This window comes from Phaseolus vulgaris, chromosome 5 (genome assembly GCF_051622355.1).
Source record: "Phaseolus vulgaris cultivar YP4 chromosome 5, ASM5162235v1, whole genome shotgun sequence".
NCBI lineage: Eukaryota > Viridiplantae > Streptophyta > Magnoliopsida > Fabales > Fabaceae > Phaseolus > Phaseolus vulgaris.
In genome coordinates, this window is record NC_143502.1 from 3834888 (window position 1) to 3847892 (window position 13005).

A 13005-nucleotide genomic window follows, 5' to 3' on the forward strand; every position below is an offset into this window, starting at 1 on the left:
TAATAATTTTATCATACATTTATAATGGAATGATAATATAACTGTTTTATATTATTAACATATTTAAATTAAATTCATTACAAAGGAGAAGGAAAATCATGAAACGAGAAACTTAAGTCCAGTTTGAGATATATTTTAGTCTTTAATGTTTTTAAAATTTTAAATATATAATTATTTTTTTAGTTTGTAGTTTTTTTTCCATTTTAAAAACTTGTTAATAAATCATAAAAATATATATGCACCTTTATATAAATTTGTGAAGAAAACATAATGGACAAAGGGAACAAAACAAAACAATTTTTAATTTCTTTTTTATGCATTTTGAAGGTTTGATTTGAAATCATCAACGAATCGAACTCAAAACAATATATAATTTCTTTTTTATGCATTTCACATTTCTTATATTTTCATTTATATATTAAACCATGTTATTATTTGTACACTTATATTAAAATTCAAAATTCAAAATTTAAAATTTAAAATTTTATTTTTAAAAAAGAAGTCACAAAATAATAAATATCCTCCTCTCATATACTTTTAAAATAATAAAATAAAATATAAATATAAAGATAAAATTAAAATAAAATAAAATAAAATAAAAGTTAATAGAAAAATTCCTTTTATATATAGGTATAGATAAAAGAAAAAAAAAATAAATCTGTAAAATAATATAATAAAATATTTCTATAAGAATAAAATATAAAATAAAAATAAAAATTAATATATAAAAAAATAAGAAAAAAAAAATATATACCGAAAACAATTAAAAAAGGGGAATCAGGTATATATAGAATATATAGATAAAAGAAAAAAGATATAGATTTGTAAAATAATAAAATAAAATATTTTTATAAGAATAAAATAGAAATAAAATAAAATAAGAAATATATATATATATATATATATATGAATCTATTAAAAAAAATCCCTTTATTGATATAGAAAAAATAAAAAGTCAAAATGACAAATATTCCGTTTCATATATTTTTAAAATAATAAAATAAAATATAAGTACAAAGATAAAATTAGAATAAAATAAAATGAAAACCCATGGTATAGATAAAAGAAAAAAGATATAAATCTGTAAAATAATAAAATAAATTATTTTTATAAGAATATAATAGAAATAAAATAAAATATTAATATATAAAGATAAAAAATAAAATAAAATATATATACGAGAAGCAAAAGAGGAATACCATATAGATTATTTCTTTTAATATTTTGTTGTCTAATCTTTGAATTCAATTTCAATATTAATTTTGTTTAAACAGTGACTGAGATTATAGTAAATATAAATATATAAATAGTGAATGGTTGTTATAGAAGCAGAGACAAGGGTTTTAGGTTTTAAAATTTAGAGGGTTTAAGGAAGTTTTAAGGAGAGCATAGCATCTGTTCTCTCTTTCCTTCTTCTTATTGTCGGTGTTTGTTTTATCTTGCGACACCATGTCCACACCTCCGAAGGAAGTTCCGAAGGAAGCTCCGAAGGAACAATCCGGTGCGAAAGCGCAGGATCTCCTCGCCGATCCGGCAGGTTCGGAGCCCCCCCAAGCAGAGGAAGAGGAAGAGGAAGAAGAAGGAGAGTGCGGGTTCTGCCTCTTCATGAAAGGGGGCGGCTGCCGCGACGCCTTCATCGGATGGGAGAAGTGCGTCCAAGAAGCCGAGACCAACGACGATGACCTCCTCGAGAAGTGCGCCCATGTCACCGCCGCCTTGAAGCAGTGTATGGACGCCCACTCCGACTACTACGAGCCCCTCCTCCGCGCTGAGAAGCTCGCCGAAGAACAGGCCATTGTTGAATTGGAAAAGGAAAACGTAAATTCCCAGCAAGACCAAAAGTAAGTTACAACTCATTTAACTTTAATACAGGTAAAAATGAAAAAGTTGATTTTAGCTTATGAAAGAGGTTTGATTCATTTTACCATTTTTTTTCTCTTATTAGTTTTTTTAGCCTGATTCTTAAACCTAAAGCAGGATTTCTGCTTTAACTCTTGTAGTTCTGTTGTATTTCCATTTCCATTTTGAAATAAATAAATAGTTTGGCTTTGGTTACCTAAAGAAGTTTTACATGCCACGACGAATGATCTCTAAGCTGCCAACAATGCTGATCATGGCTTGTCTATGCAAGGATAATTTGAAATTCAATATTGTCTGTAACCATGCAAACCTTAACAAGACATTCAGCACCTGTGTATGGTTTCAACAAATCATCAACTTCCACAAATAAAACTCACTAAAAAAGCAATCCATATTGTCTAATGAGAATGGTATATATACTATGAGAGTATGTTTAAGTGAATTTTTTCAATAGAAGAAAATAAGTAATTTAAGAAACTCTCTCATATTAGTTTCTCCAAATTCACTTTTTAAATTTGTTCATATAAAAGTTCAGCTATAAGTAACCCATGTAAGATATTATAATGTGTTTAAGATAAAGAGTTTTTTGTTTTGCTCAACTTTATCATAACTCAAACACATACTTAGATTCTTCACAGTAACATTGTATTATTAGCATTTCTCATTTCTACTTAATGTCGAACTCAAACACAAATTTGGATTCTTCACAGAAACATCATATTATTAGCATAGACCTATGTTTAAGTAACAATTAAATTTTTGTTTAACATAGTTTATACAAGCAGCGACAATTCAAACTACAATCTGAGTGTGTAGATTATTTTTTAGAAAGAAAAGCAGAAATTCAACATAAACATCTTGGAAAATATCCAAGTCGAATAAGTTTTTGTTCCCGTTGTTAAGTTCATACCATAGCTGCGAAATAGACACTTTTATGAGGGAGTAGGAGTTTGTCTCTGAGCCATCGGTTCTTGGAATCTATGCCAAGGTCCCAATATGTGGAGAAAATGGCTGTAGATATTGAGAATATCCAGGCCAGGTCCCAATAAATAGCAGCAGCAAGATGGAAAGAATCTTATCCACATCCGCAACGTAGGAGAGGATCGAAGTCTGGTCTTAGAAACACAACACAGCACAATATACAAAAGCAGTAACCAGAGAAAAATGGCTAGTGTCTTTCCTGCATGTTCAGGTTCTGCTTCTCTTTTTTCAAGGCACAAACTTCTTCCCCTTTGCAGCCAAGGGGTCTCCTCTACACCTAAAAACCCCACTCTCTGCCAAATGTGTAGCTTCTCTGGGAACTGAGATATCAGTGCCTCCAGCAGTTGACACTTTCTGGCTGTGGCTCAAGGAAGAGGGTGTTGTCTCTCGCTAAACACCAGTGAAGCCTGGTATGGGGCCAGAAGGCCTAGGATTGGTTGCACTCAAAAGACATTTCTAGGAATGAGGTTGTGTTACAGGTGCCCAAGAGGCTATGGATTAACCCTGATGCTGTGGCAGCTTCAGAGATTGGGAAAGTGTGTAGTGGATTGAAGCCTTGGTTGGCTGTTGCGTTGTTTCTGATAAGAGAGAGGTCAAATGATGATTCTCTTTGGAAGCACTACTTCAGTATTCTGCCCAAGGAAACTGGCTCTACTATATATTGGTGGGGTTCTTTTGGTTTGCTTGTTAAACATGCTTAATGGGGATTTTGGTTGTTTCCATGTGGTTGGTTGATTTAGTTAGTAAATTGGTTATTCCAGTGCAGGTCAGAGGAGGAGCTCTCAGAGCTACAAGGTTAGTTAGTTACTTGGTTGTGTCAATGTTTTAATGCAAAATAATGTAAATAAATGGTGAAAAGATTGTGCTTTGGAGTAGTTACCATTGGAAATGCTTGTTTTGTGCTGAGGTTTTCAGTACTACTGATTCAACTGATTCGTATAGGGACTCAACTTCTGAGCACAACACTGAGTGTGAAAGAGTATGTAAAGAGCGAATTTAGGAGACTGGAAGAAGAAATTATACTCCCTAATAGGAAGCTTTTCCCTTCTCCTATTACAATTGATGATTTTTTCTGGGCATTTGGAATTCTAAGATCAAGGGCAATTTCTCGCCTTTGCAATGAAAATCTAGTTGTGATTCCATTTGCTGACTTGGTAAGGTCCTTTTCATTTTCTCTCTTTCTGTCATGAGCAGAGAGATAAACATGAGCATATCAATTTAATTGTTTGGAGATCAAATGAAGAAAAATCTGTCATTTTAAGAGGATTAACTGTGAAATGAGTAGATATTACAGGAATACCAACTTTTACTCGTTTTGTGTCTGATATTGTATATTCCAAATTGAATTTGTGGATCAGATAAACCATAGTGCCAGTGTGACTACAGAAGATCATGCTTATGAAATTAAAGGAGCAGCAGGCCTTTTCTCCTGGGATTACCTATTTTCCCTAAGGAGCCCCCTTTCCCTCAAGGCTGAGGACCAGGTAAAGTACCCTTGCGTCTAATTTTTTTTCTTTTCTCATCTTTTAACCATGATGCAATTTTACCAAGAATTTATCGAAATTGATAGTTTTTAAGAAATTTACCTTATAATCGTTCCAAAATAACACGATTTTATTGTGAACAATTCAGAGAATTCGTGTGGAGAATCTGTGTTTGACTCACTATTTTGATTAATCTTAATCTAAGTTTTTTTTTTAATTTAAATGAAGTGGTATAACACTGACACGATCTCTAATATATAGTTTGATGCACAACAATTGTTTTATTGTAATTTGATTATAATAGTTATAAATAAATTATTATGGAGGTTAATGTAAATTGTTATAATGTTAACTTAAAACATGAATAAAAAAATAGAATTGTTATCAATTATTTCAAATAAAATGTTCCAAATTTTAATATGGTAGTTTGAATTTTTTTTATCTAAACACAATGTGAAGTGATATCAACATCTACTATTTCAATAATTGTTTTAATAAAAGCAAACAAACTTATTTATACATAATGTGTAAAGGGTGCATGACTTATATATAAACAATCGGAGTCATGTCTTTTGTGTAAACTTCATCTAAAATAAAAAGAAAACAAATGAATCAAACTCGTGTAACACAACTTTTCCTCCTAGTGACACAAATCTAAGGTCATATCCTACTTGCACAACTTCTTCACAATGAGGTTTCGTGGCATGATTTACCCATATGAATAAATTTTCTAAAAATAGCCAATTTTGGTAATTTCTTTGTAAAATTGCATCATTTTCGTTAAAAAAACCTATTATATACTTTCATAATAAATGTATCAATGTCCATGTAAGGAGTTTTAGCCGATAGGGGCAAGATAGTATCTAAGAAGCTTATATATGAACTATCAAGCCAGCTCTTATTAGTAAAAAGGAAAAAGAAGTGTGTTTCGAACCAGGACATGTTTGAGCAAACTTTTCCGTAAGAATTTTCAAAGAGAAAAAGAAATAAGAAGAAAATGAAATGTACTTCTCCATAACTTAAAATTTGCTTATGCATGAACAAATTGTAAAACTTCTCTCATCAGTTTCTCTACATCTTTAATGTTTTACTTGTTGCTTAAGCTAATAATCTGTCGAAGAATTTCATGTCATTTTTTCTTTTTATTCTGTACAAGTCCTTGAGGAGAACTCTGTCAATGATGTATTTGGAAGAAGGATCCGTGCAATTGGTGACATAAAATGCAATGGAATATACTTACACATAACAATGGAAGGAACTTTTTACTGTAGGTGTTTATCCAATATGATTTGAATAAAAGCAATGTCAAGCTGGCTCTGGACTACGGTTTCATTGAACCAAATTCAGACCGGAATGCATATACCTTGACACTGCAGATATCTGAATCAGACCCCTTTTTTGGTGACAAACTGGACATTGCTGAGTCCAATGGTTTTGGTGAGACAGCATACTTTGACATCTTCTACAACCTTCCACTTCCACCAGGGCTGCTTCCATATCTGAGACTAGTAGCTCTAGGTGGCACTGATGCTTTCCTTTAGGTGTCAATATTTAGAAATTCCATTTGGGGTCATCTTGAATTGCCTGTGAGCCGTGACAATGAAGAGCTAATATGCAGAGTGATTAGAGAGACCTGCAAAACTGCCCTTGCTGCTTATCATACAACCATTGAAGAGGTATGATTTGTATATATTACTTTAGGGGAGGAAAACCATGCACATTAAAACATTGCCCTCTTGTTTATAGGTATAAAGTATCTCTATATCCCATTTATAGGACACCTTATACTGGATAAGGTATCATTATATCCTTATCACGGACACTTCTCGAGGAACCACATGACATCTTACAATGCACATTCACAGTGTGTGTGGAAGAGAGGAGAAAAAATATGGACTATAAAGCATTTTCATTTGTTTGATGGGAAAGAATGTGGAAAGCAAAGGAACAAAAAAAACCGTCTTTTAGAAAGAAAATTTTAAAATTTTCTTTACTTCCATATTCTCTCCAATTCATATTCATTTATTTTTCTCAAACCACTTTCTTTCCTCCCAATCGAAAGGAACCTAAATTGTGACAATTTTGATGCTGATTGAGCTCTACAAATAACTAACAAAGCACGTGAATGGCAGGATCAAAAGTTGAAAGCAGCAAAGCTAGATTCAAGACTTGCTATAGCAGTGGGAATTAGAGAAGGGGAGAAGCAGCTCCTGCAGCAAATTGACGAGATCTTTAAGGAGAAAGAATTGGAATTGGCCGAGTTAGAATATTATCAAGAAAGGAGGCTCAAGGACCTTGGACTTTGCGGGGAAAATGGTGATAAAAGATGAGGCAACCAAGATGTTCATGGTCGTGGGACAACTATCTATGTTATTAATATCCAAAACAAAACGTGCAAGTGAACAGAAAACTGCCTTAAGTGAGTAGATACAAACATATCACAATTAATATATATATATATATATATATATATATAGATTTATTTTATAAAATAAGTTAAAATGGAAACAGATAAAGGCTAGAAGTTGAGTTTTATGTAAGGTTAATGTGCACATTAGTTTCAACTTATAATGGTACAAGTAAACTATCTTACATGTGAAATTGGCTCTTCTAAAGTGAGAAATTCACTTAAGAGAGTACAATGAGATGCTATACCTGTCGGTTAGAAAATCAACAATTAAGATATCTTTAATCACAATCTTAATTGTTGGTGTCTCATTCAATGGCCTTAGATTCTTACTTTTTGTTGGGAAAATTAAAACTAATTCCCACGTGGAGATACAAAATGGATACTTGTGATAACAATAAGCACACAAAAGAAAATAGAGCAAAATAGAATAATAAAAGGTATCTCCATTCATAGGTTCGAGATTCACATCTATGAATTGAAAGGTTTGAATGATTCATTATCTAATCTGTTATTAGAGTCAATAGGTCTTCAAATCTTTTATTTGAGAAAAAGGAAATCCTTATTATTGGATGACCAAAATACTTTTCAAAAATTGAAATTTTATTCAATAAGGATCAAGTAAAAAGAATTAAAAAGTGCTTCTTAAATTATTTTTCTCTATACAATTACGAAATATACATGATAATTAATAGAATGAAAGGAATGTTGTTATAAGAATAAAATGAAACAAATAAAATAAAATAAAACCTCCAGTTATAAAGAGGAATCGTATGTAGGTAGAGATTATAGAAAATATTCATATAATTTTTTTTTGAATAGGACAAACCTTATGCATTACTCCACAAAGAAAACTAGAAATCCACCCTATAACAAAAATATATTAGGCAAAATACTAAAAAATATACAAAATAATAATAAGGGAAAAAAATTGAATTATTATAAATTAAAATAAGGTAAGCATGTTAGTGATACGTGCACGTGAAATAGTGTCTCAGGGTTCAATGTCTTCCTCTTTCAATGTTATTCTAATTGAAGTTTCTCTGTGTTTGAAGATTGTGAATAAGTAATAATAAAAATGAATAAAAGATAGTGCCTCGGGATAGTAGGTAGGAAGTAACAGGTAGCAATTATCAGGTAACAATTTGCAGGTAGCAAGTAGTAGATAGGAGAGGTACCAGGTAACCGATAGCATGTAATAGGTAGCAGGTAACAGGTAGTAGGTAGCAGGCAACAGGTAGTAGGTAGTATGGAGCAGACATGTAACATGTAACAGGTAGCAAGTAGCAGGTAATAGGTAACAAGTAATAGGTATGAGGTAACATGTAATAAGGAACACGTAGCAAGTAACATGTAGTAGGTAGCATGTAGCAGTTGGCAGGTGACAGGTAACATGTAGTAGGTAACAGGTAGAATGTAGCAAGTAACAAGTAACATGTGGCATGTAACTAGTAGAGGTAATAGGTAGCATGTAGCAGGTAACAAGTAACACGTAACAAGTAGCAGGTAAAAGGTATCAAGTAGTAGGTAACAGGTAGCACGTAGCACGTAGTAGGTAGCAGGTAAAAAGTAACATATAACAGGTAGCAGGTAGCATAATAGGTAAAAGGTAACAAATAACAGGTAACATGTAGCAGGTAACATGTAGGACGTAGCAGGTAGGACGTAGGACGTAGGACGTAGGACGTAAGACGTAGGACGTAGGACGTAGGACGTAGTAGGTAGTAGGTAGTAGGTAGTAGGTAGTAGGTAGTAGGTAGCAGGTAGTAGGTAGTAAGTAAAAGGTAGCAGGTAGCAAAACATGTAACAAATATCAGGTAGCAGGTAAAAAGTATCAAGTAGTAAGTAACAGGTAGCAGAACATGTAACAGGTAGCAGGTAGCAGAACATGTAACAGGTAGCAGGTAGCGGAACATGTAACAGGTAGTAGGTAGCGGAACATGTAACAGGTAGCAGGTAGCAGGTAGCAGGTAGTAGAACATGTAAAATGTAACAGGTAAAATGTAACAGGTAACAGGTAACATATAGGAAGGTAACAGGTAACATATAGGAAGGTAACAGGGTAACAGGTAACATGTAGGAAGGTAACATGTAACAAGTACAAGGAACATGTAACAGGTAGGAAGGTAACAAGTAACAAGTAACAGGTAACATGTAGCAGATAACAGGTAGGAAGGTAACAAGTAGCAGATAACAGGTAGGAAGGTAACAAGTAGCAGGTAGCAATTTGCAGGTAGTAGGTAGTAGGTGGGAAGTAACAGGTAGCAATTATCAGGTAACAGTTTGCAAGTAACAGGTAGTTGATAAGAGAGGTACCAGGTAACAGATAACATGTAATAGGTAGCAGGTAACAGGTAGTAGGTAGCAGGCAACAGGTAGTAGGTAGTATGGAGCAGACATGTAACATGTAACAGGTAGCAAGTAGCAGGTAATAGGTAACAAGTAATAGGTATGAGGTAACATGTAATAAGGAACACGTAGCAAGTAACATGTAGTAGGTAGCATGTAGCAGTTGGCAGGTGGCAGGTAACATGTAGTAGGTAACAGGTAGAATGTAGCAAGTAGCAAGTAACATGTGGCATGTAACTAGTAGAGGTAATAGGTAGCATGTAGCAGGTAACAAGTAACACGTAACAAGTAGCAGGTAAAAGGTATCAAGTAGTAGGTAACAGGTAGCACGTAGCACGTAGTAGGTAGCAGGTAAAAAGTAACATATAACAGGTAGCAGGTAGCAGAATAGGTAAAAGGTAACAAATAACAGGTAACATGTAGCAGGTAACATGTAGGACGTAGCAGGTAGGACGTAGGACGTAGGACGTAGGACGTAGGACGTAGTAGGTAGTAGGTAGTAGGTAGTAGGTAGTAGGTAGTAGGTAGCAGGTAGTAGGTAGTAAGTAAAAGGTAGCAGGTAGCAAAACATGTAACAAATATCAGGTAGCAGGTAAAAAGTATCAAGTAGTAAGTAACAGGTAGCAGAACATGTAACAGGTAGCAGGTAGCAGAACATGTAACAGGTAGCAGGTAGCGGAACATGTAACAGGTAGTAGGTAGCGGAACATGTAACAGGTAGCAGGTAGCAGGTAGCAGGTAGTAGAACATGTAAAATGTAACAGGTAACAGGTAACATATAGGAAGGTAACAGGGTAACAGGTAACATGTAGGAAGGTAACATGTAACAAGTACAAGGAACATGTAACAGGTAGGAAGGTAACAAGTAACAAGTAACAGGTAACATGTAGCAGATAACAGGTAGGAAGGTAACAAGTAGCAGATAACAGGTAGGAAGGTAACAAGTAGCAGGTAGCAATTTGCAGGTAGTAGGTAGTAGGTGGGAAGTAACAGGTAGCAATTATCAGGTAACAGTTTGCAAGTAACAGGTAGTTGATAAGAGAGGTACCAGGTAACAGATAACATGTAATAGGTAGCAGTTAGCAAGTAGTATGTAGCAGACAACAGGTAGTAGGTAGTATGGAGCAGGCATGTAACAAGTAACATGTAACAGGTAGCAGGTAATAGGTAACAAGTAGTAGGTAGGAGATAACAGGTAATGAGAAACAAGTAGCAAGTAGCAGAGCAGGTAGCAGGGAGCAGGGAGCAGAGCAGGTAGCAGGTAGCAGGTAGCAGGTAGCAGGTAGCAGGTAGCAGGTAGCAGGTAGCAGGTAGCAGGTAGCAGGTAGCAGGTAGCAGGTAGCAGGTAGCAGGTAGCAGGTAGCAGGTAGCAGGTAGCAGGTAACATGTAACAGGTAGCAGGTAGCAGGTAACAGGTAGCAGGTAGCAGGTAGCAGGTAGCAGGTAAAAGGTAACATGTACTAAGTAGCAGGTAACAGGTACTAAGTAGCAAACAGGTAACAAGTAACAAGTAACAGGTAACAGGTAACAGGTAGAAGGTAACAGGCAGTAGGTAACAGGTAGTAGGTAACATGTAGTAGGTAGGAGATAACAGGTAATGAGGAGCAGGTAGCAGAGCAGGTAACAGGTAGCAGGTAACAGGTAACAAGTAACATGTACTAAGTAACAAGTAACATGTACTAAGTAACAGGTAACATGTACTAAGTAACAGGTAACATGTACTAAGTAGCAGGTAACAGGTAACAGGTAACATGTACTAAGTAACAGGTAACAAGTAACAGGTAACAGGTAACAGGTAACAGAGGTAGGTAGGTAAACAGGTAGGCAGGTAAACAGGTAGGCAGGTAAACAGGTAGGCAGGTAAACAGGTAAACAGGTAAACAGGTAAACAGGTAGGTAAGTAAACAGGTAGGCAGGTAAACAGGTAGGCAGGTAAACAGGTAAACAGGTAACAGGTAAGACATAACATAACAGGTAAAAGGTAAAAGATAAAAGGTAGCAGGTAGCAGATAATGGGTAAAAGGTAATAGATTAAAGGTAATGGGTAAAAGGTAATAGATAACTGGTAAAAGGTAATATGGGGGGATTGGACCAAAACTCATATAATATATGATACCAATGAAAATACTATCTATGAATAATAAAGCCTAAGTTAGCAAGCTTATTAGCACAAGTATTTCCTTCACGAAAATTGTGAGAAACCCTAAACCTAATTTTCTCGCAATAATTAAGACATGTGTTCCACCTATTACAAAGCATCCAAGGAACATTAGTCCTAGTAGTAAATGCAGCACAAACCAAGGCAAAATCGCATTTAAGCCATAAACTAATAAGACCCATCTTTTGAGTTTGTTCAATAGCATATATAACTCCATAAAATCAGCAAGCAAAGCAATTTGAACATGAAGGAAAATAGAGAAACCACCAATAAATCCCCCCATACTCCTACAAAAAATACCACCACAAGCAGTAAGACCAGGAGAACCCCTAATAGCAACATCAATGTTTATTTTAACCCAACTTGGAGAAGGAAACTCTCATTGAACAGGAAGAGGAGATAAAACTCTAATACTATGAGTAATATACCAAAAAGCTTAAGCACATTGAAATCAAACATATAATTTCACATAGAACTTTTAGACGAATTATCCATTAGACAAGTGAAATCTTAATAACCGAAATGGCCCTAGAAAATCAATTTTAACCTGAAATATAACATAATTTCTTATATGCCATATCATCCAAATAGAAAAAGTTATCACAAGTTTATTCAAATTAACCAAATGACTACCATCACTGGTAATAAAAGAAAGGAGATCATCCACATTAGAGAAATGAGAAATAAGGAAAATTTGCCGAACCCAACTCCAAATATACATAACATTAAGACATTTAAAAAAATAAATGGTGAATAGATTCCTCCTGCTCTTCACAAATACCTATACGGTGAATGTGCTGATCTGTAGGTAGTCATCCATAATTTTTTTTTTCAAAGAATATATATGAAGACCAAATGAGTTTACGAAATGATTGTATAGTAGAAACTATTTAGAATATAAAGTAGTTAGTGGCTAAATCCTTGGTAACTAATTATTATATACCATTTAAAAACTATTTTATAAATTTTTATTAATAATAAAAACTATTTTAGATATAATAATTTTTTAGTTTATAAAACTGTTTTTAATTTAATTGATATAGTAACTAATTATTTTAGTATTTAAAATTAGTTTTTATTTAATATTTTATATTAGTGTATATATATAGTAAAATTTGTAAACAAATTCAATAAAACTTATAACAATTTATATCATGGACGCAACTATAAAAATCAAAGTCTTAGTAATCTTATAAAAAAACAAAATACATATGAATTAAAAAGCATTAAGTTGCACTTTATAAGTTTTGTTAGAATTTCTAATTACTTAAAAATGACACTTGATCATAGATACTAGAATATTAATACCATCTCCAATATATTAAAGAAGTTTTATATGACACTATCATTCCCATCTTTTAACTTTTTTGTTTCCGTCCATTCATTAATAATCATTCCAAATAACCTAAAAAATTGTTCAAATTTAAAGAGATCAAACCATTTATTTACCTCTAAAAACATATTCGTTTAAGGTTTGTGTATAATGGGATAAATAACTTATTATAGTAATTTTATAACATATTAATAATTTCAAATTCCATTTAAATTTTTTTAAAAATTGGAACTTTTTTTTATCTGTATTTTTTTCAATCTCATCTTGATTAAAATGTCGTCGATTTTGTTAACTAAATTTAGATCAATGCATCATCAACTCACTTTTTATTTTTTAAATTCTAACTCATTTTTTGACAAATATTTGGCATAATTTGGGTTTTAGAAATTATTTTTTAAAGGATTCACGGTAGGAAAAAATTGTAAACATATTG

At 33.3% G+C, this 13005-nt stretch overlaps 1 pseudogene across 1 annotated transcript; it reads left to right on the forward strand.

Moving 5' to 3' along the window:
- The first annotated feature begins 1342 nt into the window (after positions 1-1342).
- LOC137834887 (ribulose-1,5 bisphosphate carboxylase/oxygenase large subunit N-methyltransferase, chloroplastic-like) lies at positions 1343-6994 on the forward strand (annotated as a pseudogene). Its single transcript, XR_016521155.1, has 6 exons — positions 1343-3505; positions 3608-3636; positions 3784-3995; positions 4200-4325; positions 5597-6001; positions 6458-6994. The product of XR_016521155.1 is annotated as a ribulose-1,5 bisphosphate carboxylase/oxygenase large subunit N-methyltransferase, chloroplastic-like (transcript).
- The last annotated feature ends 6011 nt before the right edge of the window (positions 6995-13005 follow it).